The following is a 22,736-nucleotide window of genomic DNA, read 5'->3' on the forward strand; positions in this document are numbered from 1 at the left end:
ACCAGCAGCCGTATTTCATTTGGTAACTTTTTAAGCATTTTTCGTTTGATTCTCATAAATATTCTAAGTATGTAATGAAAATATACAATGTCTCTTTTCCAATACTTAGATTGTTAGGAAGGGCAGTCTCCTCCATGCTGTCTTTCCACTCCCACTCAGCTGCATGAGAATGGGCCTTGGGTCTGAAACATTCCTTTCCAAGAGATAGAGTCCACAGAACCCATGCCCAGCTTATCACCTTGTGTGGGAATATTTTATCTTGTTTCAGACTCGATGAGTACTCTTTTGTCTCTGCTGAAAGTGTGTGCGTCATATGGCACCTGGCCAACTCCACTGTTATATCCAAGAAGAGGGGACAGGGTTCCCTCCACTGTGGCACCAGAGGTTTGTGCATAGGTGAAATACCTGCATCAGGCCACAGGGAGAGACCTGCTGGCTATGGGGGACTGACACCCACCACTGAAGCTGACCTTGCTCTCTCTCTTCTCTATGTAAGTAAAGTGTTCCATCCAGGGCTTGACTGCAGTGTTTTCCTTGGCAACTCTGATACCAAGGTGCAATGGGCAGAAGTGTTTAGAGTACTCCCCTGGGATTGCATGGTGGTCTACACCTTTGGGATTGATAACTGGTGCATGGTACTCTGGCCAACATAGAGCTCTCCTGCATTTTTGAATTGGCTGCATTTGGTGATATTTGGTGATGATAGTAAGCATTGTCCTCTCCACCGGAGAGCAATTGAAAAACATCCAGGATTCCAACCAAGGTTATTGCCTTTGTTTCATTTGCCCTCATTTCTTTTATAGATATTCCATTTATTTATAGATTATTGCTTAGACTCCAGTCTTCACATCAGTCATCTCTTTCTCTCTCTTTATTTTTTTGGATCTTTGATTTTTTTCCTGACTTACTTTTTGGGAGAACATCTATGCCTTATCCTCTACATCAATCCTAATTTGCACTTTGTAATATGAGTTTTGATTTTGCTTTTCCCCCTTTTGGTTTTCTCATCGGCTTTCCTTATTTTTATTATTTCATTTTTCTCTTAGAGTATTTTCTCAACTTACTGTCTCTTCATCTTAGTCTGTTAAGAATCCTGGTTCCCCTTTGATGGAGAGTAATGTCAGGTGGTGTAACTTAGGGACTTCTCAAAAATACCCGAACTGAGGCCCCTACATAGACCTCCTAAAATCATAATCCATTCCATAAAGTTCCCCTGTTAATTAATATGCACTTTAGAGTTTGAGAAGCACCACCTTCCTATTTTATCCATAGTACATATCATCTTTTAACATATTATGTAACTTACTATTATTTTATTTTCTAGCCTCATTAAGATGAAAACTTCATGAAGGCAGCAATTTTTAAAAGTTTTGTTCACTGATGTATCCCTTTTCCCTAGGATGGCACCTGGTTCATAGTAGATACTCAACAACTATCTGATAAATTAATGAACATTTTTAAATAAGCCATAAAACTCTATTGGTTTTTTTTTTAAAGATCTTATTTATTTGTTTTGAGAGAGAGAATGAGAGCATGTGGGCACGTGAGCAGGGGGAGGGTCAGAGGGAGAGAGAGAATCTCAAGCGGACTCCACGCTGAGCGCAGATCCTGACTTGGGGTTGATCTCACAACCCTGAGATCATGACCTGAGCTGAAATCAAGAGTTGGATGCTTAACTGACTGAGGCACCCAGGTGCCCCCTAAAACTCTATTTTTTATAAATATAATTATCTTTATTTCTCATGCTTTCCGTATAAGATGTGGGGGAGGAAAAATTATTTTTCCTCTACCCCTTCTAGGTTCTTGGCTCAGATGCCCCTTATAATAAAAGACAGATTAACAGGAGAAAGAGAAATAGAAGTTCAAAAACATATATACCTCCTATATACATGGGAGAGCCCGGGAAAACTGAGTTGAGTCCCTAAAATGGTCCAAGTATCACCTTAAATACTATCTCTAGCTAAAGAGAAAAGATATGTGTTTGGAGGGGGGGTTCAGATGGGAGGTTACCAGGAAAAGCACAATAAACAAAGGTAAGGTTGTTATGCAGATTTAAATCTTTGCCTTTTAGGTAGAGAATGGGGTAGATGGCAGAGCAGTAGGAGAACCCTAGGCTCCCCTTGTCCCACGAATACAACTAGATAACTATGAAATCATGCTAAATACCCCAGAAATCAACCTAAATCCTTGCCTTTTCCATTGATAAGTTTTCTGGAGATTTAGAGTCATCCTTTCTTCCTATTACAGAGAAAGACATAGCCTTATAAGTGATTTCCTTTATAAATGTAAATGTCTCTTACAAAAGGGTAACTTCTCAGTTTTCAGAGCTTTTCCATTGTTTAATGTATCTTAAAAGTAATCAGCCTAAAATAATCCTTATGCCAAAGAGGCATACTTTGGTGTGGTATATTCTGCCTCCCTTCAAAGCCTACTTGAAATAGATATCGATAAAATAGAGGGGCACCTGGCTGGCTCAGTTGGTAGAGTGTACAGTTCTTGATCTCAGGGTTGTGAGTTCAAGCCCCACGTTGGGCTTGGAGCCTACTTAAATAAAATAAAATAAAGTAAAATATCATTAATACTGTATTCAATGGCAAACCAGTTATCAAAATACTCCATTTACCTAAACTTTGACTTCAAATTCATCATTAAGTTCTATGAGTTTTACATTTAGAATATTTCTTGAGTGTGGTCACTTTCTACAAAGACACCTCTAATGCTACCACTTTAGTCAAGCCATCATCAATTCCCACAGGAAGTATTGTCATAGTCCCCTACCTAATCTCCCTTGGTCAGTCTTTGCCATGGATAGTTATTCTCCATATGGAAATAAGAATGATCATACCTGATCATGTCTCTTTCCTGATCAAAACCTTGGAATTGTTTCCCACCCACTTACAATTAAAACTCTTTACCTCGACCTACTAAGATGTATCTCCTGCCTCATTTTTCAACCTCACTTTTTGATCTATGATAGTGTATTTTATAATAAGAAATTTGTATTTGATCTTTGTCTCTGTTTCTGGCACAGAGCTCCTAAAACCCTTGAAATTTCTTGTGATGAGAGCCAGAAAGGTGTCTTTTGTTGTGTTAATGAAGTGACTTTTGGACCAGCACCTAAGGATAGGGGCGGGTTGCCAGGAGAGCCAACCTTGTGATTAGAGGATTGGAACTTAGAGTCCAGGGAAGGGAGAGTGGCTGGAGATTGAACTGCCAATGGACATTGATCTAATCAATCATGCCTTTGTAATGAAGCCTCTCTAAAAACCCAAAGGACAGTATTCAGAGAGCTTTTAGGTTGCTGAGCATGTGGAGACTGAGGGAGAGTGGTGCACTGTAGGTAGCATGGAAGCTCCTTGCCTTTACCCCATATTTTGCCCTGTGTATCTCATCTATCTGGCCATTCCTGAATTATATCCTTTTATTATAAACTAGTGATCTATTAAGTAAAAGGTTTCTCTGAGTTCTGTCAACTGCTCTAGCAAATTAATTGGACCAAGGAGTGGGTCATGGGAACCTCTGACCTATAGAGCCAGTCATTCAGAAGCATAGGTGACAGCCTGGACTTGTGACTGGCATCTCAAGTCCAAGGAGGGAGGGGGTGTGTGTCATTGGAACTTTTAATCTATAGCCAGTTGGTCAGAATCACAGGTGATAATCTGGGTTTATGATTGGTATCTGAAGTGGAGGGGGAGGCAGTCTTATAGGACTGAACCCATAAAATGTAGGATCTGATGCTCTCTCCAGGTGGGCAGTGTCTGAATTGAGTTTAATTCTAGAACACCCAGCTGGTGTCCGGAGAATTGTTGGTGGTGTGGGAGGAACCCCCCTTCCTCCATGGTGGAATTGGGTGCAGAACCCTTTATCGCCTCTCTCCTTTGCTCACTCCACTCAAGCCACAGTGGCCTTCTTGCCCATTTGTCATTGCTTATTGGTCAGTCATGCCAAGCTAATTCCAACTAGGAGTTTTACCACTTGATGTTCCCTCTTCTTCAAGTATTCTTTCCTTCAGTCTGCACGTGGCTTGTTCCTTCCCATTCCTGAAGTTTCTGCTCAAATGTCACATCTTCAGAGAATCCTTCACTGACCATATCTCTACCACATCCTATTCTTTATCTCTTCATATGACTAATAAAAAACTGAAATTATTTGTTTACATTGCAATGTAAGCTCCAGAAAAGCTGAAATACCATATATCTTGTTCACAATTACATCTCTGATATCTAGAGTAGTACCTAACATATAATAGGCACTTGGTAAAAAACAAACAAACAAACAAAAACCATATTAAATAAATGGTAAAAGGATGAATGAATGAAGTTATATAAGAATTAAATATCTTTATAGAATATGTCAAATATGATTCCATGCAGTTTATCTGCTAAATTATGGAAGATCATACTTTCTGTATAAATACCTGTCCATACCCAGTTGAAGGTAATTGTGTCAAACCTATACACAAGAACAGTAGCGTAAGATTTTACTACCCTTATTTCTAGGTTCTGTTTCCTGTGTTCTTAACCCTAGCAAACAATATCCCCTTCCATAGTCCTCGATTTATTACCTTGCACATAATCAGTTTGAGTCACCTAGGAGACTTCTGTTCTCCCACTGTCCCTTCCTGTCAAAATAAGACTGTTGTTTACATCTTCTGATTGAGATATGATGCCTATTTTTGTGAAAAAATTTATTCATTGGTTTGCCTTTGCTAGATATTTGTTCATTATTTTTATTTTGCATATAAGACTTGGCTCAGTAAAAATATTTTAGGCAATAAAAACAATGAGAGGCCTTCTTTCAGATCCAACATGTAAAGAGCTTAGAAGTCTTCATTCCAAACCTTACTACAAGAAAAATGTGAACAAACTGAAAATCAGTTTTTCTTGGCCTCATCAGAGAAATATCACAGGGAAAACTTCCATCAACAAACTGGAGGCACAAGCATATCAAAAGATTCAAAGTCTGCTTACCTAGAGCAGAAGTCACTAGAGCCTTAAAATGCTAGGAACACGTAAGTGCCAATTTTGAGGAATTGCTGGAGGCTGAGTATAGATTGGTTTGAGAGGGAGAAAGTCCCAGGGACTATAGTCTTGGGGACTTCCCATATTTTTATAGATTTGACCTGTCAGAATCCCACTGGGTTTTCACAGTAGAAATCCAAGTTAGATACATTCTGGGCTATGGAAAGGGTAGGGGGAGAATAATCAGAGTGACACAATGGGGTTTAGGACAGGCTGCCTGAAAATATGCTACTTTGACATATGGATTATTTTGAATTAAAATTATATGAGGAACAGCTAATGTAAGAAGGACACTCTGACCATTCTTTGTTTCCCTAAAAGCAGGAAATAAATCCCCCATATGAAAGGTACCTGCCCTGTACCAGGAGAAAAGGAGACCCCCTAATTGCCAGAGATAGGGAATTCAAAGCCAAGAAAGCTATGTAAAACCTTGTTACTTATTTACCAGTTTACTATCCCAAGCCCAAACTTGTTTGGCTTGCCAGTTCTTTACAAATTTGTTTCCTTGTCAAAAAGGTATAAAAACTGCCTGCTTTGGTCACTTCTTTGGGTCCCATATCTGTGAGTTTCCCATACATAAAAATTTTTTTTTCCTCCTAATCTATCTTATGTCAATTTAATTATGAGACCAAGCAAAAGAATCAGGAGGAATAGATGGAAAATTTCCCTTCCCCAACACATACTTGAAAGCATTCTCCATTAAAAAAGCCTACTCTCTAGAGTAAAAGACTTTTTAGGACCTTATCCCAGATGGGGGGCATTGTATGTCTTTCACTCTAGCCCCTTCTAGACTTCTTGTCTCACCTAAGGGGAGCATAAAAGCTATACCACCAAGAAACACTTAGAAGGAACACATCCCAGAGACTCAGTCCCACTAAATGAGGGAGATTTATTTATTTGTTTTTATTTTTTTAGATTTTATTTTATTTATTAGAGAGAGAGAGAGACAGCGACAGAGAGCATGAGTGGGGAGGGGAGGGAGAAACAGACTCCCCACGAGCAGGGAGCCCAACATGGGGCTGGATCCCAGGACCCTGAGATCATGACCTGAATCCGAAGGCCGACGCCACACAGGTGCCCTAAATTTTAATCATACTATAGAACACTTCTCCTCTCCCATGCCTTGTGATCACACCAACAGAGCTCCAATATAGTAACAGTGGATTACCAATAAGAAAGTTGCAAGATGCCGATTCTATCTGAGGAGGAGTTATTAAGGAAACTCTAAAGTCAAAAAGAAAGTAAAAAACAAGGGCATTTAGATGAATTTTAGCCTCTGGTATCTTTGACTCATATTAAACACAGCCTGATTCATAGGTTGATATGTATCCATATACTAAAGTTCTGCTTACCTCAGTTCCTATTATCTGATATAACGTGTTTGGCTATCAAAAAGAATTACAAGGTATGCCAAGAGACAGGGACCAAATAACATAATCTGAAGAGACGAAGGAAGCATTAGCACCAGAATCACATATGGCACATAGTTAGAATGATCAGATTGGGAATTTAAATAACTGATTAATATGTTGAGCACCCTAATGAAAACACTAGACATCATACAAAAAAAAAAAAAAAAAAAAAAAAAAGATGGGTAATATAAGCACAGAGATGGAAACTAAGAAATAATCAGAAGGAAATATAAAAAATAAAAACACTGTACAGAAATGAAGACTATCTTTGATGGGCTCATCAGTAGAATGGACATGCCTAAGGAAAGAATCAGTGATCTTGAGGATAATTCAGTAGTACTTGCCAAACTAAAATGCAAAGAGAAAAAATAATTTTAAAAAAGAATACCCAAGAACTATAGGGGAATTTCTCCTGGTGTAACATAATTTTATGCATAATTTTAATATCAGAAGATGAAAGAAGAAATTTTTGAAGTTATAACAGCTGAGAAATTTTGAAATTAATGACAGACACCAACTTTCCCATCCCCAAAAGTACCCTGCATTACATTAGTTTAAAATATATATTGGAAATCCTAGCACAGCTACAAAAAAAAAAAAAAAAAAACTTTTAGAAGAAGTATAATGGATATACTAAGAGAGGAGATAAAATGGGGTTATATAAAAGGCTCATTTAAAACCAGACAAGGCAGGGAAAAAAGGCAGGGGATGGGGGTATAAAAGAAATGAAAAAAGATGCAGTGAATGGAAAAGTTATAAACATGGTAGATATTAATCCAACTATATGAGTAATTACTTAAAATCTTACTCATCTAAATATGTCAATTAAAAAAACAGATTCTCAGAGTGGATAAAAAGAAAAGATACAACTGTATGTTGTCTACAGGTATTTTATTTAAAATATAAAGATTCAAGTAAGTTAATGGAATGGAGACGTATATACCATTTGAACACTTATCAAAAGAAAGCTGGAGCAGCTATATTAATTTCAAACAAAGTAAACTTCAGATCAAGAAAAATGATCAGAGATAGAGAGTTAGCTTACATAATGACAGAGGGGTCAATTCTCAAAGAAGACCTAACAACCTGAAATGTGAATGCACCTTACAAGAGAGTGCAAAAATATGTGATATAAAAACTGATAGAACTAAAGGGAGAAACAAACAAATCCACTATTAAAGTTGGAGGCTTCAACACCCTTCTTACAATAATTGATAGGTCAGGTAGACAGAAAATCAATACAAATAAAGTTGACCTGAATATTACCAACAATTCACTTAATCTGATATTTATAGGATACTCCATCTAACAACAGCAGAATACACATTTTTCTTAAGCTGACTTGGAACATTTACTAAGATGAACCACATTCTGGGTCATAAAACTTCCCTTAAGAAATTTAAAAGAATAGAAATCACATAGAGTATATGCTCAGACTACAGTGTAATTAAAATAGAATTCTTTAACAGAAGATAACTGGAAAATGCCCAATTACTTGGAAATTAAACAACATGCTTCTAAATAACACATGGCTCAAAGAAGATGTATCAAGAGAAATTTAAACATATTTTGAACTAAATGAAAAGTCAATCTGTGGGATGCAGTGAAAGCTGAACTTAGATACTCTGCCCTCCCCCTCCCCGCCCCCCCCCCCCCCCCCCCCGATGGAAACTTACTTCTTACTCCATAGGTGTGGGCTAAGCATAGTGTGTTCCTTTCAAACTTAAGTACGATATGGAAAGGGGAGGAAAAGAGTAATTATTCAGTGGAGAAACCTCAGCAACACCACCTCAACCAGGCAGTCAAGGTTAACATCAATGGTGATAAGTCATGTTGATATGAAGAAAATGACCTTTTATCTTCAGGGTCTTTCTCCCCCAAACATGTAACTCCAGTCTAATCATGAGAAACACATCACACAAATCCCGAATGAATGAAATTCTACGAAATACCTGACCAATAATCTTGAAACTGTCAAGGTAATAAAAAATGAGAAACGTCTGAGAAACTATCACAGCTGAGAAGAACCTAAAGAGATGACTAAATGTAATCTGACACCCTGGAGCAAAAACAAAAACAAAAAAACAAAAAACAATGTGAGGTCAAAGGAAATCTGAAAGATTAAAGGACTTTTGTTTATAATAATAATGGGTCACCGTTGGTTAATGAGTTGTAACAAATACACTGCATTAATGTCACCTAAAATACAATAGGAGAGACTGGATGTGTGGTATGTGAGAAATCTGTAATTTTTGACAAATCAAAAACTGTTCTAAAATTTTAAAAAATTATTTATTTATTTATTTTTAAAGATTTTATTTACTTATTTGACAGAGACACAGCGAGAGAGGGAACACAAGCAGGGGGGAGTGGGAGAGGGAGAAGCAGGCTTCCCGCTGAGCAGGGAGCCCGATGTGGGGCTCAATCCCAGGACCCTGGGATCCCGACCTGAGCTGAAGGCGTCGACACTTAACAACTGAGCCACCCAGCCACCCCCCCCAAAATTTTTTTTTAAAAAAGCAGTGGGGAATTGTTTCCATGTGTAGGTAAGTCCTGACTTTATCCTCTCAGGATAATGAAGTTCTGTAGTCCCCACTTCCACATAAACTCTCTACTCATTTTGAGTTTAATAGGAAGTTGAACAGCTGAAGACCTATTTTAGGAGGCTCTGTGACTAAAGAGGATTATAAACATCTCCTTCAGGGACCTGGAGTGTGTCCTGCTTTTAACCCAGATCTGCTCAGCCAAAGCTCTTCTCTGCACTGTCCATCTCACCTCGTCTTCCTGTCACATAACAACTCAAATATATATGGAATTATTAGCACAGTATTTTCCTTGTATATAAGGGAAACTAATGCACACATCAATTTTTATCTATGAAAGGCAAAAATAGGATGTAAGTACAAGAATGAGAAGAAAAAACTGCAAAGTTGTTTTCCTCTTCTTGAGTCATTTGCTGGTTGCCTGGCAGCCCACACTGGTTGGGGTATTCTGCCCTTTTAATGGGTCATCAAAGGAGGTAGTTGGTTGTTCATGGCTTCTCCAAAAGACCTTGGGGGTGTAACTGTGCTGTACACGTGACAGGCTGTCTTTCACTGTCCTTCTTAGCACTTCCATCTTAGTTATTCCAAGTCTACATCTTTGCCCTTCCAGAATTTTTCTCCCTTCCCTGTCCCAGCACAACTTTGTGTTTCCTTTCCCTCAAGCCTGAAACCCCATTTCCTTCTTAAGACATTGCAGTCATCAATTCAGGTAGTTGTGTTCCGTCTTCCTATCATCATCCAACTTTCCTGACATCCTGAAGCATTTTTGTATGCCTCCTTTATTTCTTTGCAAATTATTGCAGTGCATACTCTTACTTAATATCACTGTTACTGTGCTGCAGAAAGTTGTGGCTTCAAGTATTAGTTCTGTCCACTTCCCACTCATTATAAGGAGAGTCCTCTATATGTCATTTCCACATGAATCCTGTGTGTAAAAATACTAGCATTGGTATCACATTGAAGGTCTCGGAGCATAATTCTAAGAGTCCATATTTATTCTTTTACACCTTGAGAAGATCCTGATTTTACGTGGTTATTTAATTACAGGTAGATTTTTCTTTGAACCAGAGCAAGCTGAACTAACGATTTCTCCTTGGAGTAGAAGTTATGGTTGTTGATGTGCTAATGATCCCATTTCCTCTTCCTCAAGGAGGGAAGGAAGACTGTGCATGTGTGCATTTGTGTGTGTGCATGTATGCACATTTATTCTTGTTTAATTTACAATGACTGCTTCCAGTCTGGGATTTTGATTCTTTCTTGCTGGATTTTTGTTGTCTCTGTTTTGAATTTTTCAAAAGTGCTTTGCCCCTCTTAAATGTTAGTTGTATGTTCCTGTTATCTCCTGATTTTCCAGATATTGATTTGTTTTTTGCCAAGGCAGAAAGTCATTATCATTTATGCTCTAGGGTTCTTCTTTAGGCTTTTCTAAGTTAAAAAAAAAATGAAATTATAAGCAGTATAAATGTGTTGTCAATTTTAAGATTTCACTGTCCATTCTGGAAAAGGACAGTTGTGTGACATTTTATGGTCAAATTTAAAAAGAAAAAAGATGTTCAGAAGCACCATACAGATGGAAATATTCTGTAATCCACATCTTCCACTGTGGTAGCCATTATGCATCCATAGCTACTGAGCCTGTAAGATGTGGCTAGTGCAACTGGGGAATTGAAGTTTGAACTTTACTTAGTTTTTTGTTTGTTTACTTTATTTAGTTTTAATTAATTTAAATTTGAGTGGACATAGCCACATGTGGACATCACAGCTCTGAGGCTGGCAAGTACTCTTGTGTAACTTTATTGTGTGCTTTATTACATTTTAGTATGGCATGATTTAGTTCCTTCATCCAGAAAACAAATTGAAAACAGTAAAAAAAAAAAAAAAAAAACAACAACTGTATGAATTAATGGTTGTTGTTAATGTATGGTTGACTGCCTTCCAAAGACAGGATATATCAATGCACATACAATAACTTTCTTCAAAATAATTTAACTACAGTGTCATCTGTCATAAATGATAATGCTGTTTACTAGTTGTATTAGTTTACTATTGTTGCTCTAACAAATATCAAAAACTTAGTGGTGTGAAACAACACAGATTTGTTATTCTATAGTTTTGGAAGTCTGAAGTCTGAAATCAGTTTCACTGGGCTAAAATGAAGATGCTGGCAGACCTGAAGTCCATCTGGAAACTTTAGGGGAAAATCCATTTCCTTGTCTTTTTCAGCTACTAGAAGCCATCACACTTATTGACTCGTGGCCCTTTCCTCCATCTTCAAAACCAGAAGTGTAGCATCTTTTCACCTCTCTAACCTCTGCTTCCATCCTTACACTTTCTCTTCTGACTCTGTTCCTCCTGCCTCCCTCTTATAAGGATACTTGTGATTAGATTGAACCCTAGAATAATCTCCCCCATCAAGATCCTCAATCACATCTTCAAAGTCCTTTTTGCCATTTAAGGTACCATATTTACAGATATGGAGTATCAGGATATCTTTCAGGGACCATTATTCTGTCTTCCACACTAGTATAGTAAACAATTTGCCTAGGAGTTGATTGATAATGGATTTTGAGGTTGAATTTTGAAAAGCGATTGTTTCTAGGGTTGCCCATGACTAAAATTTATGCTATGGTGGACATGACCCAAATAGCTATTCTGGTCTGTTATCTCACCACATCTAGAAATGCTCCCTAGGTCTCTGCACTGACATTTAGGACTTTCCTCAGAGTATGAAAACCCAGGTCCTGAGAGTAATATCTGGGCACACACCTCACTGATGAGAAAACTCTGTATCTCTACTAATGAGAATCATATTTCCAGGAATAAACTATAAATGTTCTAGTATGTTACGATAGAGTAGGCTGGCAGATACTTCTTCCCATGATTTCTACCTCAGGTATACTTAAAGACTTCGGAGAGGCTTCTGCCCTGTATTTGTCCGTATCTGGTATTTTAAACGTTCATGTGACATGTGAACTAGTATTTTTAATGTCAGTGGAGAAGGGAGAAGCAGAGGGAGAAAGGGATGGATGGCCACACTGGATTTTATTAAACTCTATACGTTTAACACTATTTAGAGATTTTTGAGGTGGGTGGGTGCCCTTAAATTTGAAACGAGTTACATCAGATTGTAACATGCTAAAAACTGTGAGAGAAGCAGCTTCCCACAGGTAAATGTGTAAATACAGTTCAGATATATGTAGGATAGGGATGGATGTAGACAGCATGTCCTCATTTTTCATTTCTGAGCTTCCTTCAGTGATCATGTCCTGGGACTGAGTTTGATGCCAAGTGTATTTACCTCATGTTAGTGTATTTTACTGCACATTATAACTGATTGTTTACCTGTACTTCTTAAGTAAACCCAAATCCCCTCCTAAAGTAGTTTCTTTTCCTTTCTCCTGCATATCAGTAAATGTAACTTCTACTGCCTGGTCACTTAAGTCAGAAACCTAGAAGGTCTGAGGCCATTCTCTCCCCCTCATCAATACTTACCATACATCACTAAATACAAGTAATACTATCTTTGATATGTCTCTAAAACACATCTACTTCTTCCCATTCCCACTGTCACTTCTCTAGTAAAGTTAACCATTCCTGAAATTATTAAAACAGTCTCTAACTAATCTCCTATTGCCTCCCTCACGTGATCTTCCAACAGCACAAATTCATCCTAATCTTAGCCCCATCCCCACCCCCACCCCCCAGAAAGTTTCTTAAATCATTCTCCTTTCCTTTTACGGAAAAAAAACCCCACATTATTTAAAGGTTTACAAGGCCAAATTAGTTTTCACTAATTTCTCTACCCAGACTCTTGCTTTTTTTTTCATTGTGATAGCTGAAAGAAAATATAATGCAATGACTCAAGACTTCAGGGCTCTGGAATTAGAATTCTTGTTCATCTCAGTACAAGTCTGTGTGATTTGACAAGCTGCTTCCTTTCTGTGATTCAGGTATATCATCTGTTAAATTAGGATGATAATAATATCTTCTCAATTGACTCATGAGAATGCATAAAAAGGGCCTCATTACTGTGTCTCTTGTACTTTTAAATGCTCAATTAATTATGTTATAATTTTTAATATTATTATTCATAGTTACAGGTGTTTTAGTTTGCGTTCCTCCAGAATTGAGCTTGAAATAAGGATTCAAATGTAAATACTTTATTTGGGAGGTGATCCCACCCAGTGACCAAGTGGAGAATAGAGAACTCAAATAGGGAAGGGAAGGAAGCCATTAAAAAGTGTGTTAATAGGGGCGCCTGGGTGGCTCAGTCATTAAGCGTCTGCCTTTGGCTCAGGTCATGATCCCAGGGTCCTGGGATTGGGCCCCGCATCGGGCTCCCTGCTCCGCGGGAGGCCTGCTTCTCCCTCTCCCACTCCCCCTGCTTGTGTTCCCTCTCTGATTGTGTCTCTCTCTGTCAAATAAATACAATCTTAAAAAAAAAAAAAGTGTGTTAATAGGCTGGTCACCATTATAGGGAACTGAGGCTCAATCTCAGTGTGAATACTGTAAGATTTTGTTGAATATGCCTCATGGTGAGTACACCCAAGGAATAAGGAATTCAGGTCTTAGTCTCCAACTTGCATCTAGTATTTTTTCAGGGCTGCTTTCAGGGACTTCAACAACCCAGCTCCTCACACAGGTCAAAGATACTCCTCTAGTCCAAGAAAGCTGTCAGGCACAGAGTTATAGGCACTTGAAATGGGAAGTTGTATGACATGTACATGATCTAGCAGTCAGGGATTATGTAGCAGACAGTATCTGCTACAACAGGTAAGATAACTGAGGCTCAGTGAGGTGAAATGACTAGTCCAAGATCATTGCTAGAATATGTTTGAGTCAGGATTTGAACCCAGGGACATCACACTCCAAAGCACTTGGAGTTTTCACTAAATGATGGTGATGATCAGGTTAGAAGTAGAGACTACATGACTAAATATGAGGGAACCAGTGAAAGAGGTTGAAGAGGACTAAAGACAGTGAGCCAGGCTGGTCACTATAACTCAATAGTCTCCCACTGTTGGAAGCAGAGATTCATGAAAATATCCTAATCTATCAATTTACCATTTAGTAAATACTTACTGGTGGAGAGCATTACATTAGAGTATAGTGTATTTTAGTATAAATTATATATCATAAAATATACTTTATATTAAGGTCATAATTTGGTTTATTTTTTAAGATTTTTTAAATTTATTTATTTGACAGAGAGACAGCGAGAGAGGGAACACAAGCAGGGAGAGTGGAAGAGGGAGAAGCAGGCTCCCCGCTGAGCAGAAAGCCCGATATGAGGCTCCATCCCAGGACTCTGGGATCATGACCTGAGCTGAAGGCAACCACTTAACTGACTGAGCCACCCAGGCGCCCCTAAGGTCATAATTTGAGTCAGGAAGTATGACTTTAGAATTTGTTCTCCTAGACTAAATTGCTTTTTATACTCCAAGTATTTAAGATTTCACATTAAGAGTCAGACCTGATTCTGAATTTTGATTGTGCCTCTAATTAAATACATACCCTTTGGGAAAATTATTTGGTCTATCAATTCCTTAATTTAATTTTACATAAATGAATCTCATATAAGTACTTACCTCATATGGTAGGTATAATAACTAATGTAAGGATTCATTGAAAGTGATTAGTATAAAGAACATGAAAAATAGGCTTAAGAAAAATCACACCAAATATATCTGCAAACGGCAGATCTAAAAGGGAGAAAATAGGGCAGGCATGAAGAATAAGACACTGCAGAGCAAACAGGCAAGATTCCCAAAATTCTGAAGGAAAAAAAAAAAAATTCTAATACAGTAGAGGACAGATATCCTGAAATAAAGGGAGACTTGAATTTGTAGTTTAAAACATCAGCATGTTTCATGTTCCAGAAATAATGAACAGATTAAGGCATAAATATATTCTGTAAAAATGTCTATAATTGCAGGATAAAGAGAAATTCTTAAAGCATCCTTTTAGAGAAGCAAGGGGAAATATATCAGGTTTGCCTTTGAATTCTGGCTGTATCACTAAAGATAAGTGGGACTGTATTAGTTTAAATAATTTCTGCCTGCAAATTACAAGAACCGTCACTTAACTAGTTATAAACAATAAAGAAAATACATAAAATGATAGGAAGTCCATAGATAAATTGGCTTACTCATTGCTTCACTACTCTCATTGAAGACCCACATAATTTCGAATATTCTTCTTTGCCGTTCTCATTGTTGGCTTAATTATTGGTTTAAATGCAAAATGGCTGCATGTTGATGAGTATACAGACATGATGATATTCAGAGGAATATAAAAGACTTTCTATTATTGGCATTCTATCTTAGTAGTGAAAAAAACTTTCCTAGGAGTCATCAGTAAATTCCATTTATGAATTATTACTTATAGTTGATTCACATGCTGAATCCTGAACCAGTACCTGGCAATGAGGATAAGATAAGCATAGAACCATATGGAACTCAAGATAAGATCAGCATCCCCTGAGTCCTTTATGGGGGACAGAGGAAGGAAGATTGAGATAACTGATAACAGGGTTGAGAAGAAAAGAGAGTAATGGATCTTAGAAAGGCAACTGACAATGTACACTGCAAAAACAGTGGATTAAGAGGAGCAAATCCTAAATAAATTAGAAGGAAAAATGCTGTGACTACTACATGAAAATAAAATTACAGACCAATACCACTTATGAATATCAATGCAAAAATCATCAACAGAATACAAGCAAGCCAAATTCAACAGCACATTAACAGAATTACACACCGTGACCCAGTGGGATTTATTCCTAGAATGCAAGAATGGTACAACACATGAAAATCAATCAACGTAATGCACCACATTCACAGAATTAAGGAGAAACCATGTGATCATCTCCATTGATGCAAAAAAAGCATTTGACAAAATTGAATGCCCTTTTATGATAAAAACATTCAATAGCTAGAAATACAAGAAAACTACTTCAGCGTAATACAGGGCATATATGAAGAACCCACAGCTAACATCATACTCATTGGTGAGAGACAATGCTTTTCCGTCAAGATCAGGAACTGGACAGGGATGCCTGCTTTTAGCAATTATATTCAACAATGTATTGAGTGTTACAGTCAGAATCAGGCAAGAAAAATAAATAAAATGCATCCGTTGGGAAGGAAGGAGTAAAATTATTTGTTTGCAGATGACATGATCTTATATGTAGAAAACCCTGAAGATTACACACACACACACACACACACACAACTGTTAAAACTAATAAATAAATTCAGGCAGCTTGCTGGACACAAAGTGAACATACAACATTCAGTTTCATTTCCATACACTAACAGTAAAAAATAAAAAAAAGGAAATTAAGAAAACTGTTTCATTTACAGTAGCCTCAAAAGAAAAAACGATTTAAGAATAAGCTTAATCAGGGAGGTGAAAGACTTGTACACTGAAAACCAAAGCTGAGGTACCTGGGTGACTCAGTCAATTAAGCGTCCGACTCTGGGTTTCAGCTCAGGTCATGATCTCGGGGTCATGAGATCAAGCCCCATGGTGGCTCCATGCTCCGCGAGGAGTCTGCTTGGAATTCTTTCCCTCTTCTCCCTCCCTCTGTGCCCCTCCCCCCACTGGCATGCACTCTCTCCCTCTCAAATAAATAAAATCTTAAAAAAAAACTACAAAGCTACACTGCTGAAAGATATTAAAGAAGACACAAACAGATAAAAAGACATCTTGTGTTCATGGATTGGAAGATTTAGCAATGTTAAGTTGTCAGTATTATCCCATGCACTCTAGATTTAATGTAATCCTTATCAATATCCCAATGACTTTTTCTGCAGAAAGAGAAAACTCCATCTTAAAATTCATATGGAATAACAAGAGATCACAAATGGCCAAAACAATCTTGAAAAAGAACAAAGTTGGTAGTTTCCCACTTCCAGATTTCAAAACTTACTGCAAAGCTACAGTAATCAAAACAATGTGGTACTGGCGTGAAGACAGACATAACGATCTACAGAATAGACTAGAGAGCCCAGAAATAAACTCTCACATACACAGTAAAATGATTTTTAACAAGATTGCCAAGACCAGTAATGGGGAAAGGACAGTCTTTCCAACAGATAGTGTTGGGAAAACTGTATATCTACCTAAAAAAAAACCAAAAAACAAAAAACAAACTGAGGTCAGACTCTTAATCCATATACAAAAAAATTAACTCAAAATTGATCAAAGATCTAAATATAAGAGCTAAAACAATGAAACTCTGAGAGGGAACATAGGGGGAAATTCTCCATGACATAGAATTTGGCAATTATTTCCGGGATATCACATCAAGGGCACAAACAGTAAAAGAAATTGGATTTCATCAAGATTGATTAAAGAAAAAAACAACTTTTATACATCACAGGAAAAGACAAAAAAGTGAAAAGGCAACCCATGGAATAGAAGAAAATCTCTGCAAATCATATAGCTGATAAAGGATTAATATCTAGAATATTTAAAGAACTCTTAAAATTCAACAACAACAACAATAAAAAACCCAACCCAATTGATAAATGAGCAAATGGCTTGAATAGACATTTCTCCAAAAAAGATATACAGAAGGCTAATAAATACATGAAAAGATGCTCAACATTACTAACCATTAGGGAAATCCAGATGAAAACCACAATGAGATACCACTTCACACACATTAGGATGATGGTTATCAAAAGCAGAAAATAGCAAGTATTTGGAATCATGTGGATGAAATGGAACTACTATGCATTGCTGTTAGAAATATTAAATTGTACAGGTGCTATGGAAAATGGTATGGTGATTCCTCAAGAAGTTAAACATGGAATTTCCACATGGTTTAGCAATTCTACTTCTGAGAATTCCTTATTAAAGAAGGAACTCAAATATTTGTACACTCATGTTTATAACAGCATTATTCACAATAGCCAAAAGGTGGACGTATGCCATCTAAGTGTCCTTGGATGGATGAACGCATAAACAAAATAAGGTACATATATGGGCAGTGGAATATTATTCTGCCTTAAAAAGGAAGACAATTCTGACATATGCCACAACTTGGGTGAATCTTGTACACATTATTCTCATTGAAATAAGCCAGTCACAGCAGGGCAAATGTCATACGATTCCTTTTAAAGGGAGTACCTAGTGGTTGAATAAGGATTAAAACTATTCCTAAATTACTGTGTAGGCTTAATGCAATAGCAGTACAAATCTATTAATTTTGGTTTAATTATTGATAACACAATTCTAAAGTTTTTCTGGAAAAAAACCCACCAAAAAATATCTGAGTTTTTGAAAAGGAATAAAATGTGGTGAAATTTTCGTATCAATTATTATAATTGCCTGTAAAGTTATAGTGTTTAAAAGAGTTTGGCACTAAAGGCACCTGGGTGTTAAGCGTCTGACTTCTGCTCAGGTCATGATCTCAGGGGCCTGGGATTGAGCCTGGTCTCAGGCTCTGCCCTCAGCCGGGAGTCATCTTCTCCCTCTCCCTCTGTCTCTCCCCCACAACTCCTGCTCCTCCTCTCCCCCAAATAAATAAAATAAAACAAAATAAAATAAAATCATTTAAAAAAGAGTTTGGCACTAATTCCATAACCAAATTAAGAGAACCCAGAGATATATCCGGGCATATATAAATAACTATATGGTTTTTTAAAAAGATTTTATTTAATTTATTTGAGAGAGAGAAAGAGAGAGGGGGCAGGGGGGATGGAGCAGAGGGAGAGGGATAAGCAGACTCTGCACTGAGCATGAGCTTCATGCAGGGCTCAATCTCACAACCCTAAGATCACAACCTGAGCTGGAATCAAGAGTCAGGTGCTCAATCAACAGAGCCACCCAGGCACTCCAACTATATGTTTTTTTTTTTTTTAAGATTTTGTTGGGTCCCCTGGGTGACTAAGTTGGTTAAGCGTCTGCCTTCGGCTCAGGTCATGATCCCAGGGTCCTGGGATTGAGTCCCGTGTTGGGCTCCTTGCTCCTCAGGGGAGCCTGCTTCTCCCTCTGCCTGCCACTCCCTCTGCTTGTGTGCGCGCATGCTCTCTCTCTCTCTCTCTCTGTCAAATAAATAAATAAATAAATAAAACCTTTAAAAAAAAGATTTTGTTTATTCAGTTTTAGAGAGACGGGGAGGGGCACGGGGGAGGGAGAGGTACAAGCAGACTCTGGTACAGAGCCTGACATGGGGCTGGATCTTACAACCCTGAGATCATGACTTGAGCTGATATCAAGAGTCTGACACTTAACTGACTGAGGAACCCAGGTATCCCTCCATGTATATGGTTTTAAAAATAAGTTATGACCAGTAATGAAAGTGAATTATTATTGAATAAATATTTTGAGATAAATGGTTACTCTTGAAAAATGCATATATTCAAATAAATGAATGAATACATTTTTCTCATACAATTTTCAAAATTCTCACACAATTCACAAAAACTAAAAATTAATGAGAAAATGATGAGCATGCCAAGAGACATGTGGGAAAAGGAAATGGATACTCCATTAGAAGGAAAAAAAAACTAGAGTATAAAAATTACAGAGCATCATAGAAGTTGCCCAGGTTTCAGTAGTTATCAAAAAAAGGTCTTAAGATTCTTATTTTCCCCATGAAATTGGCAGTCATGTTGATGACATGTATATGGTGTGTGTGTGTGTGTGTGTGTGTGTGTGTGTGTACATGACAAGAATCCTGGGATTGATAAAAATGCAGGAAAAAATAATTATATTTGGAAGTATAAACCCTTACAAAACCTGTCTGTAATTCATTTTAGCAATATGGTAACAAATCCTAAAATAGATTCACTGAGAAAAAATTTCAAAGGCATTATGCTTAGGAAATCTTCAATGATGTGTACAGAGTTTAGTGTGTAAGGATGTTCACCATAGCATTCATTCATTCATTCATTAAACAAATATATATTGAGCATGATCATTTAAAAATCACTGTTCTGGACCCTATTTTAATTCCATGTTTCAGAGAGTTTACTTTTTAAAGAAGGCACACAATGAAAAATGCAATGAATAAAAATGACAACTACATAAAGTGATAAGGGCTATGAAAATCCTAAAATGGGGGTAGTATGTTAGATAGTTAAAAGAAGCAAAGGGCTCCCTAAGGTAACGAAGTTCCAGCTGAGATCTGACTATTATAAAGGAGTCCCCATTGCTTTGGGGACTGAATACTTTACAAGCAGAGGAAACAGCAAAGACAAGTAGAGAATGAAATTGGAATGTTTGAGCAATAGAAAAAAGGGAATGTATAAGTAAGGCCAGCTAGAAGAGAAAGAGAGGAAGAGAGGTAGAAGCCAAAAAGACAGATAGGCAGGGAGATGTCTAAACCCTACAAAAGAATTTGGATTTTGTTCTAGGCCCACTGTGAGTTATTGCGGTTTTAGGCAGGGGAGCATTGATACCTGATTTAACTCATTAGAAGAATCACTTTGGTTAAGGAGAGGATGGAGTATAGTATGGGAAAAGAAGTAGTAGAGGGACCAGCTAGGCGTCTAATGTGAGAGATGATAGCAGTTTTCACTACATCCATTCTTCTCCAACTTTCTTGTTCATATGTTTCTCCTGTGAATCTTGTTGAAGTTCAGATTCTGATTCAGTAAGTTTGAGGTAGTGCCTGAGATCCTCCACCCCTATCAGGCTCTCAGGCCCATGGACCACACGTTAAGCAGTAAGGCTGTAGTCTAGATGGTATAGTTTAAAGTCAGAGAAGGAAGAAAGAATACAATTTCCATTTACATTTGGTTTTAAAACTGGTAGGTACTATTGTAGGGATGGATTTGGGGAGTAAGAGAAAGAAATGAATGTTCTGCCTGCTAGAATTCTTTATGGTAGTGAAATATAAAAACAGCTTAATTATCCAATAGGCTAATGAAAGCAGATAGATAGAATATTATATGAAATCTGAAAATCATGCTTTTAAACAATCTTTTTTGTATGAGCAAACAAGATTTACGATATGATCCCAACTGTAGAACAGGTATGACACACACAGAGAGATCGATACCAACATAAGACCATCATTAGGATTTTTCTTCTTGGTCTTTTTCTTTTTCTTAAATTTTTAATAATCAACTTAGATTAGTTTTATAATCAGAAATACGTACTATTCCTTTTCTGTAAAGATCTAAAGCCTCTATAGCAAGAGGGCACATCTGTTTAATCTATAGGGCACATAGATTTCTGTTATATCTCTCTCCTATGCTATCGGTATATTTGAGGTATTTTATAATTTAAAGCCACATATAAATAAATCCAAAACTAAATCACTATTTAAAAAGATCTCTTATTTTTATAAAAAGTCAAATGTAACCTGTAGCTATACAAACACATCTTTTTGAGTATGTGGGCCATCTCAATTAGTCTTACAATTTATTTTCATATCTCTACAGTGTGAATTGTTTGCCTAGGGAGTTCATAGTATTTGCGGACCAAGTTTCAGTGTTTTTAGCATAGGAAATTTATTCTTTAGTCAGGGCATCATCTTTTAATTTTATATATATATATATATATATATATATATACACACACACACACACACACACACACACACACACACATATATGTTTTAAGGTGTAGCCATGACTTTCAACTTTAGGCTTCTACCTTTCTATCCAGTATTCCTGCTGGAAGTGCCAGTGGTCCAAGGTCTGCTGATTCGGAAGTGGTGTCTGGCTGAGCAATGGGTTCTTGAGGGCACGGAGACTGGTGGATCTGACCCTGGCAGGTGGCTCGCAGTGGGGGTGAGAATGAGTGGAGGTGTCTGGCATGGCATTATGGGGGAGCCAGCAGGAGTGAGGAAGCACAATTATGCTAATAAGTGAAAGCCTGATTCCATTGCTGTGAGGATGTGACACAAAAAGAATGGATTTAGGTCTAGACCTGTGCTTTTCAAACAACATCCACAAGCATTAGGAGGCAGCAGCGTCCTTAGTCCTGTGGGAGGCAAAAGCAGATTTTAAGTCCCGTGTCTTACCCTGCAGGGGTTTAAAACCTACAGAAAAGATAACATCTACATCTCTAGACTAACTTGAATATATGTGCATTTTTCCCATTTGCGTAAAATACTTTACCACCTACATGATTTCAGATCATAGCAGGAGTGAATTTTGCATGTGCTGTGTATCTGTGCAGCAGTTTATCACTGTTTCATCTTCAAGTAAAGTCATATTTAATGAACACCTAAAAGAAGGTCAGCAACTTTTCTTTGTTCCATTCTCAGCCTTCGTTTATTTCCTCAATAGAGTGGAATAGGAGGACAGTTAAATCTGGGCAACGGTGTGACAGGAGGGACAATGAAGATCAGGGTTGTGGCAAAAAATAGACTGAGGCAGAGACTGGAAGAAGAAAAGCAGAGAGTTGCCACTTGCACTTCCCACTGCTTTCCTAAGTGTTCGGTAGCTCATGGACCCCGGGTGGGGACTAAACATTGGAAGGATGTTATAGAGGGTTCTTCCATACATTAACCTGTGTGTCTCCATTTGCACAAGCCCACGGTGATCTCCCATCCCCTGTGACACGCGTACTGTCAATTGTCAACTCTGCAGGCTAAGCAAATTAGTTGAAATTCTACAGATCCTCTTCAATTTAGCTGAAGTAGGAATTGGTGGTGCTCTTTCAAGAAAATTTAGCTTCTGAAGGTTTAAATAAAACCTCTTTTACCAGTGTAATAGCTTCACATATAAGGTGAATCTTTACTCCTGAGGATGAAATTCTGGTGAAATAAAAGATCGGTATGGTTCTGATGCTTT

The sequence above is a fragment of the Phoca vitulina genome, unplaced genomic scaffold (genome assembly GCF_004348235.1).
Source record: "Phoca vitulina isolate PV1807 unplaced genomic scaffold, GSC_HSeal_1.0 scaffold35, whole genome shotgun sequence".
NCBI lineage: Eukaryota > Metazoa > Chordata > Mammalia > Carnivora > Phocidae > Phoca > Phoca vitulina.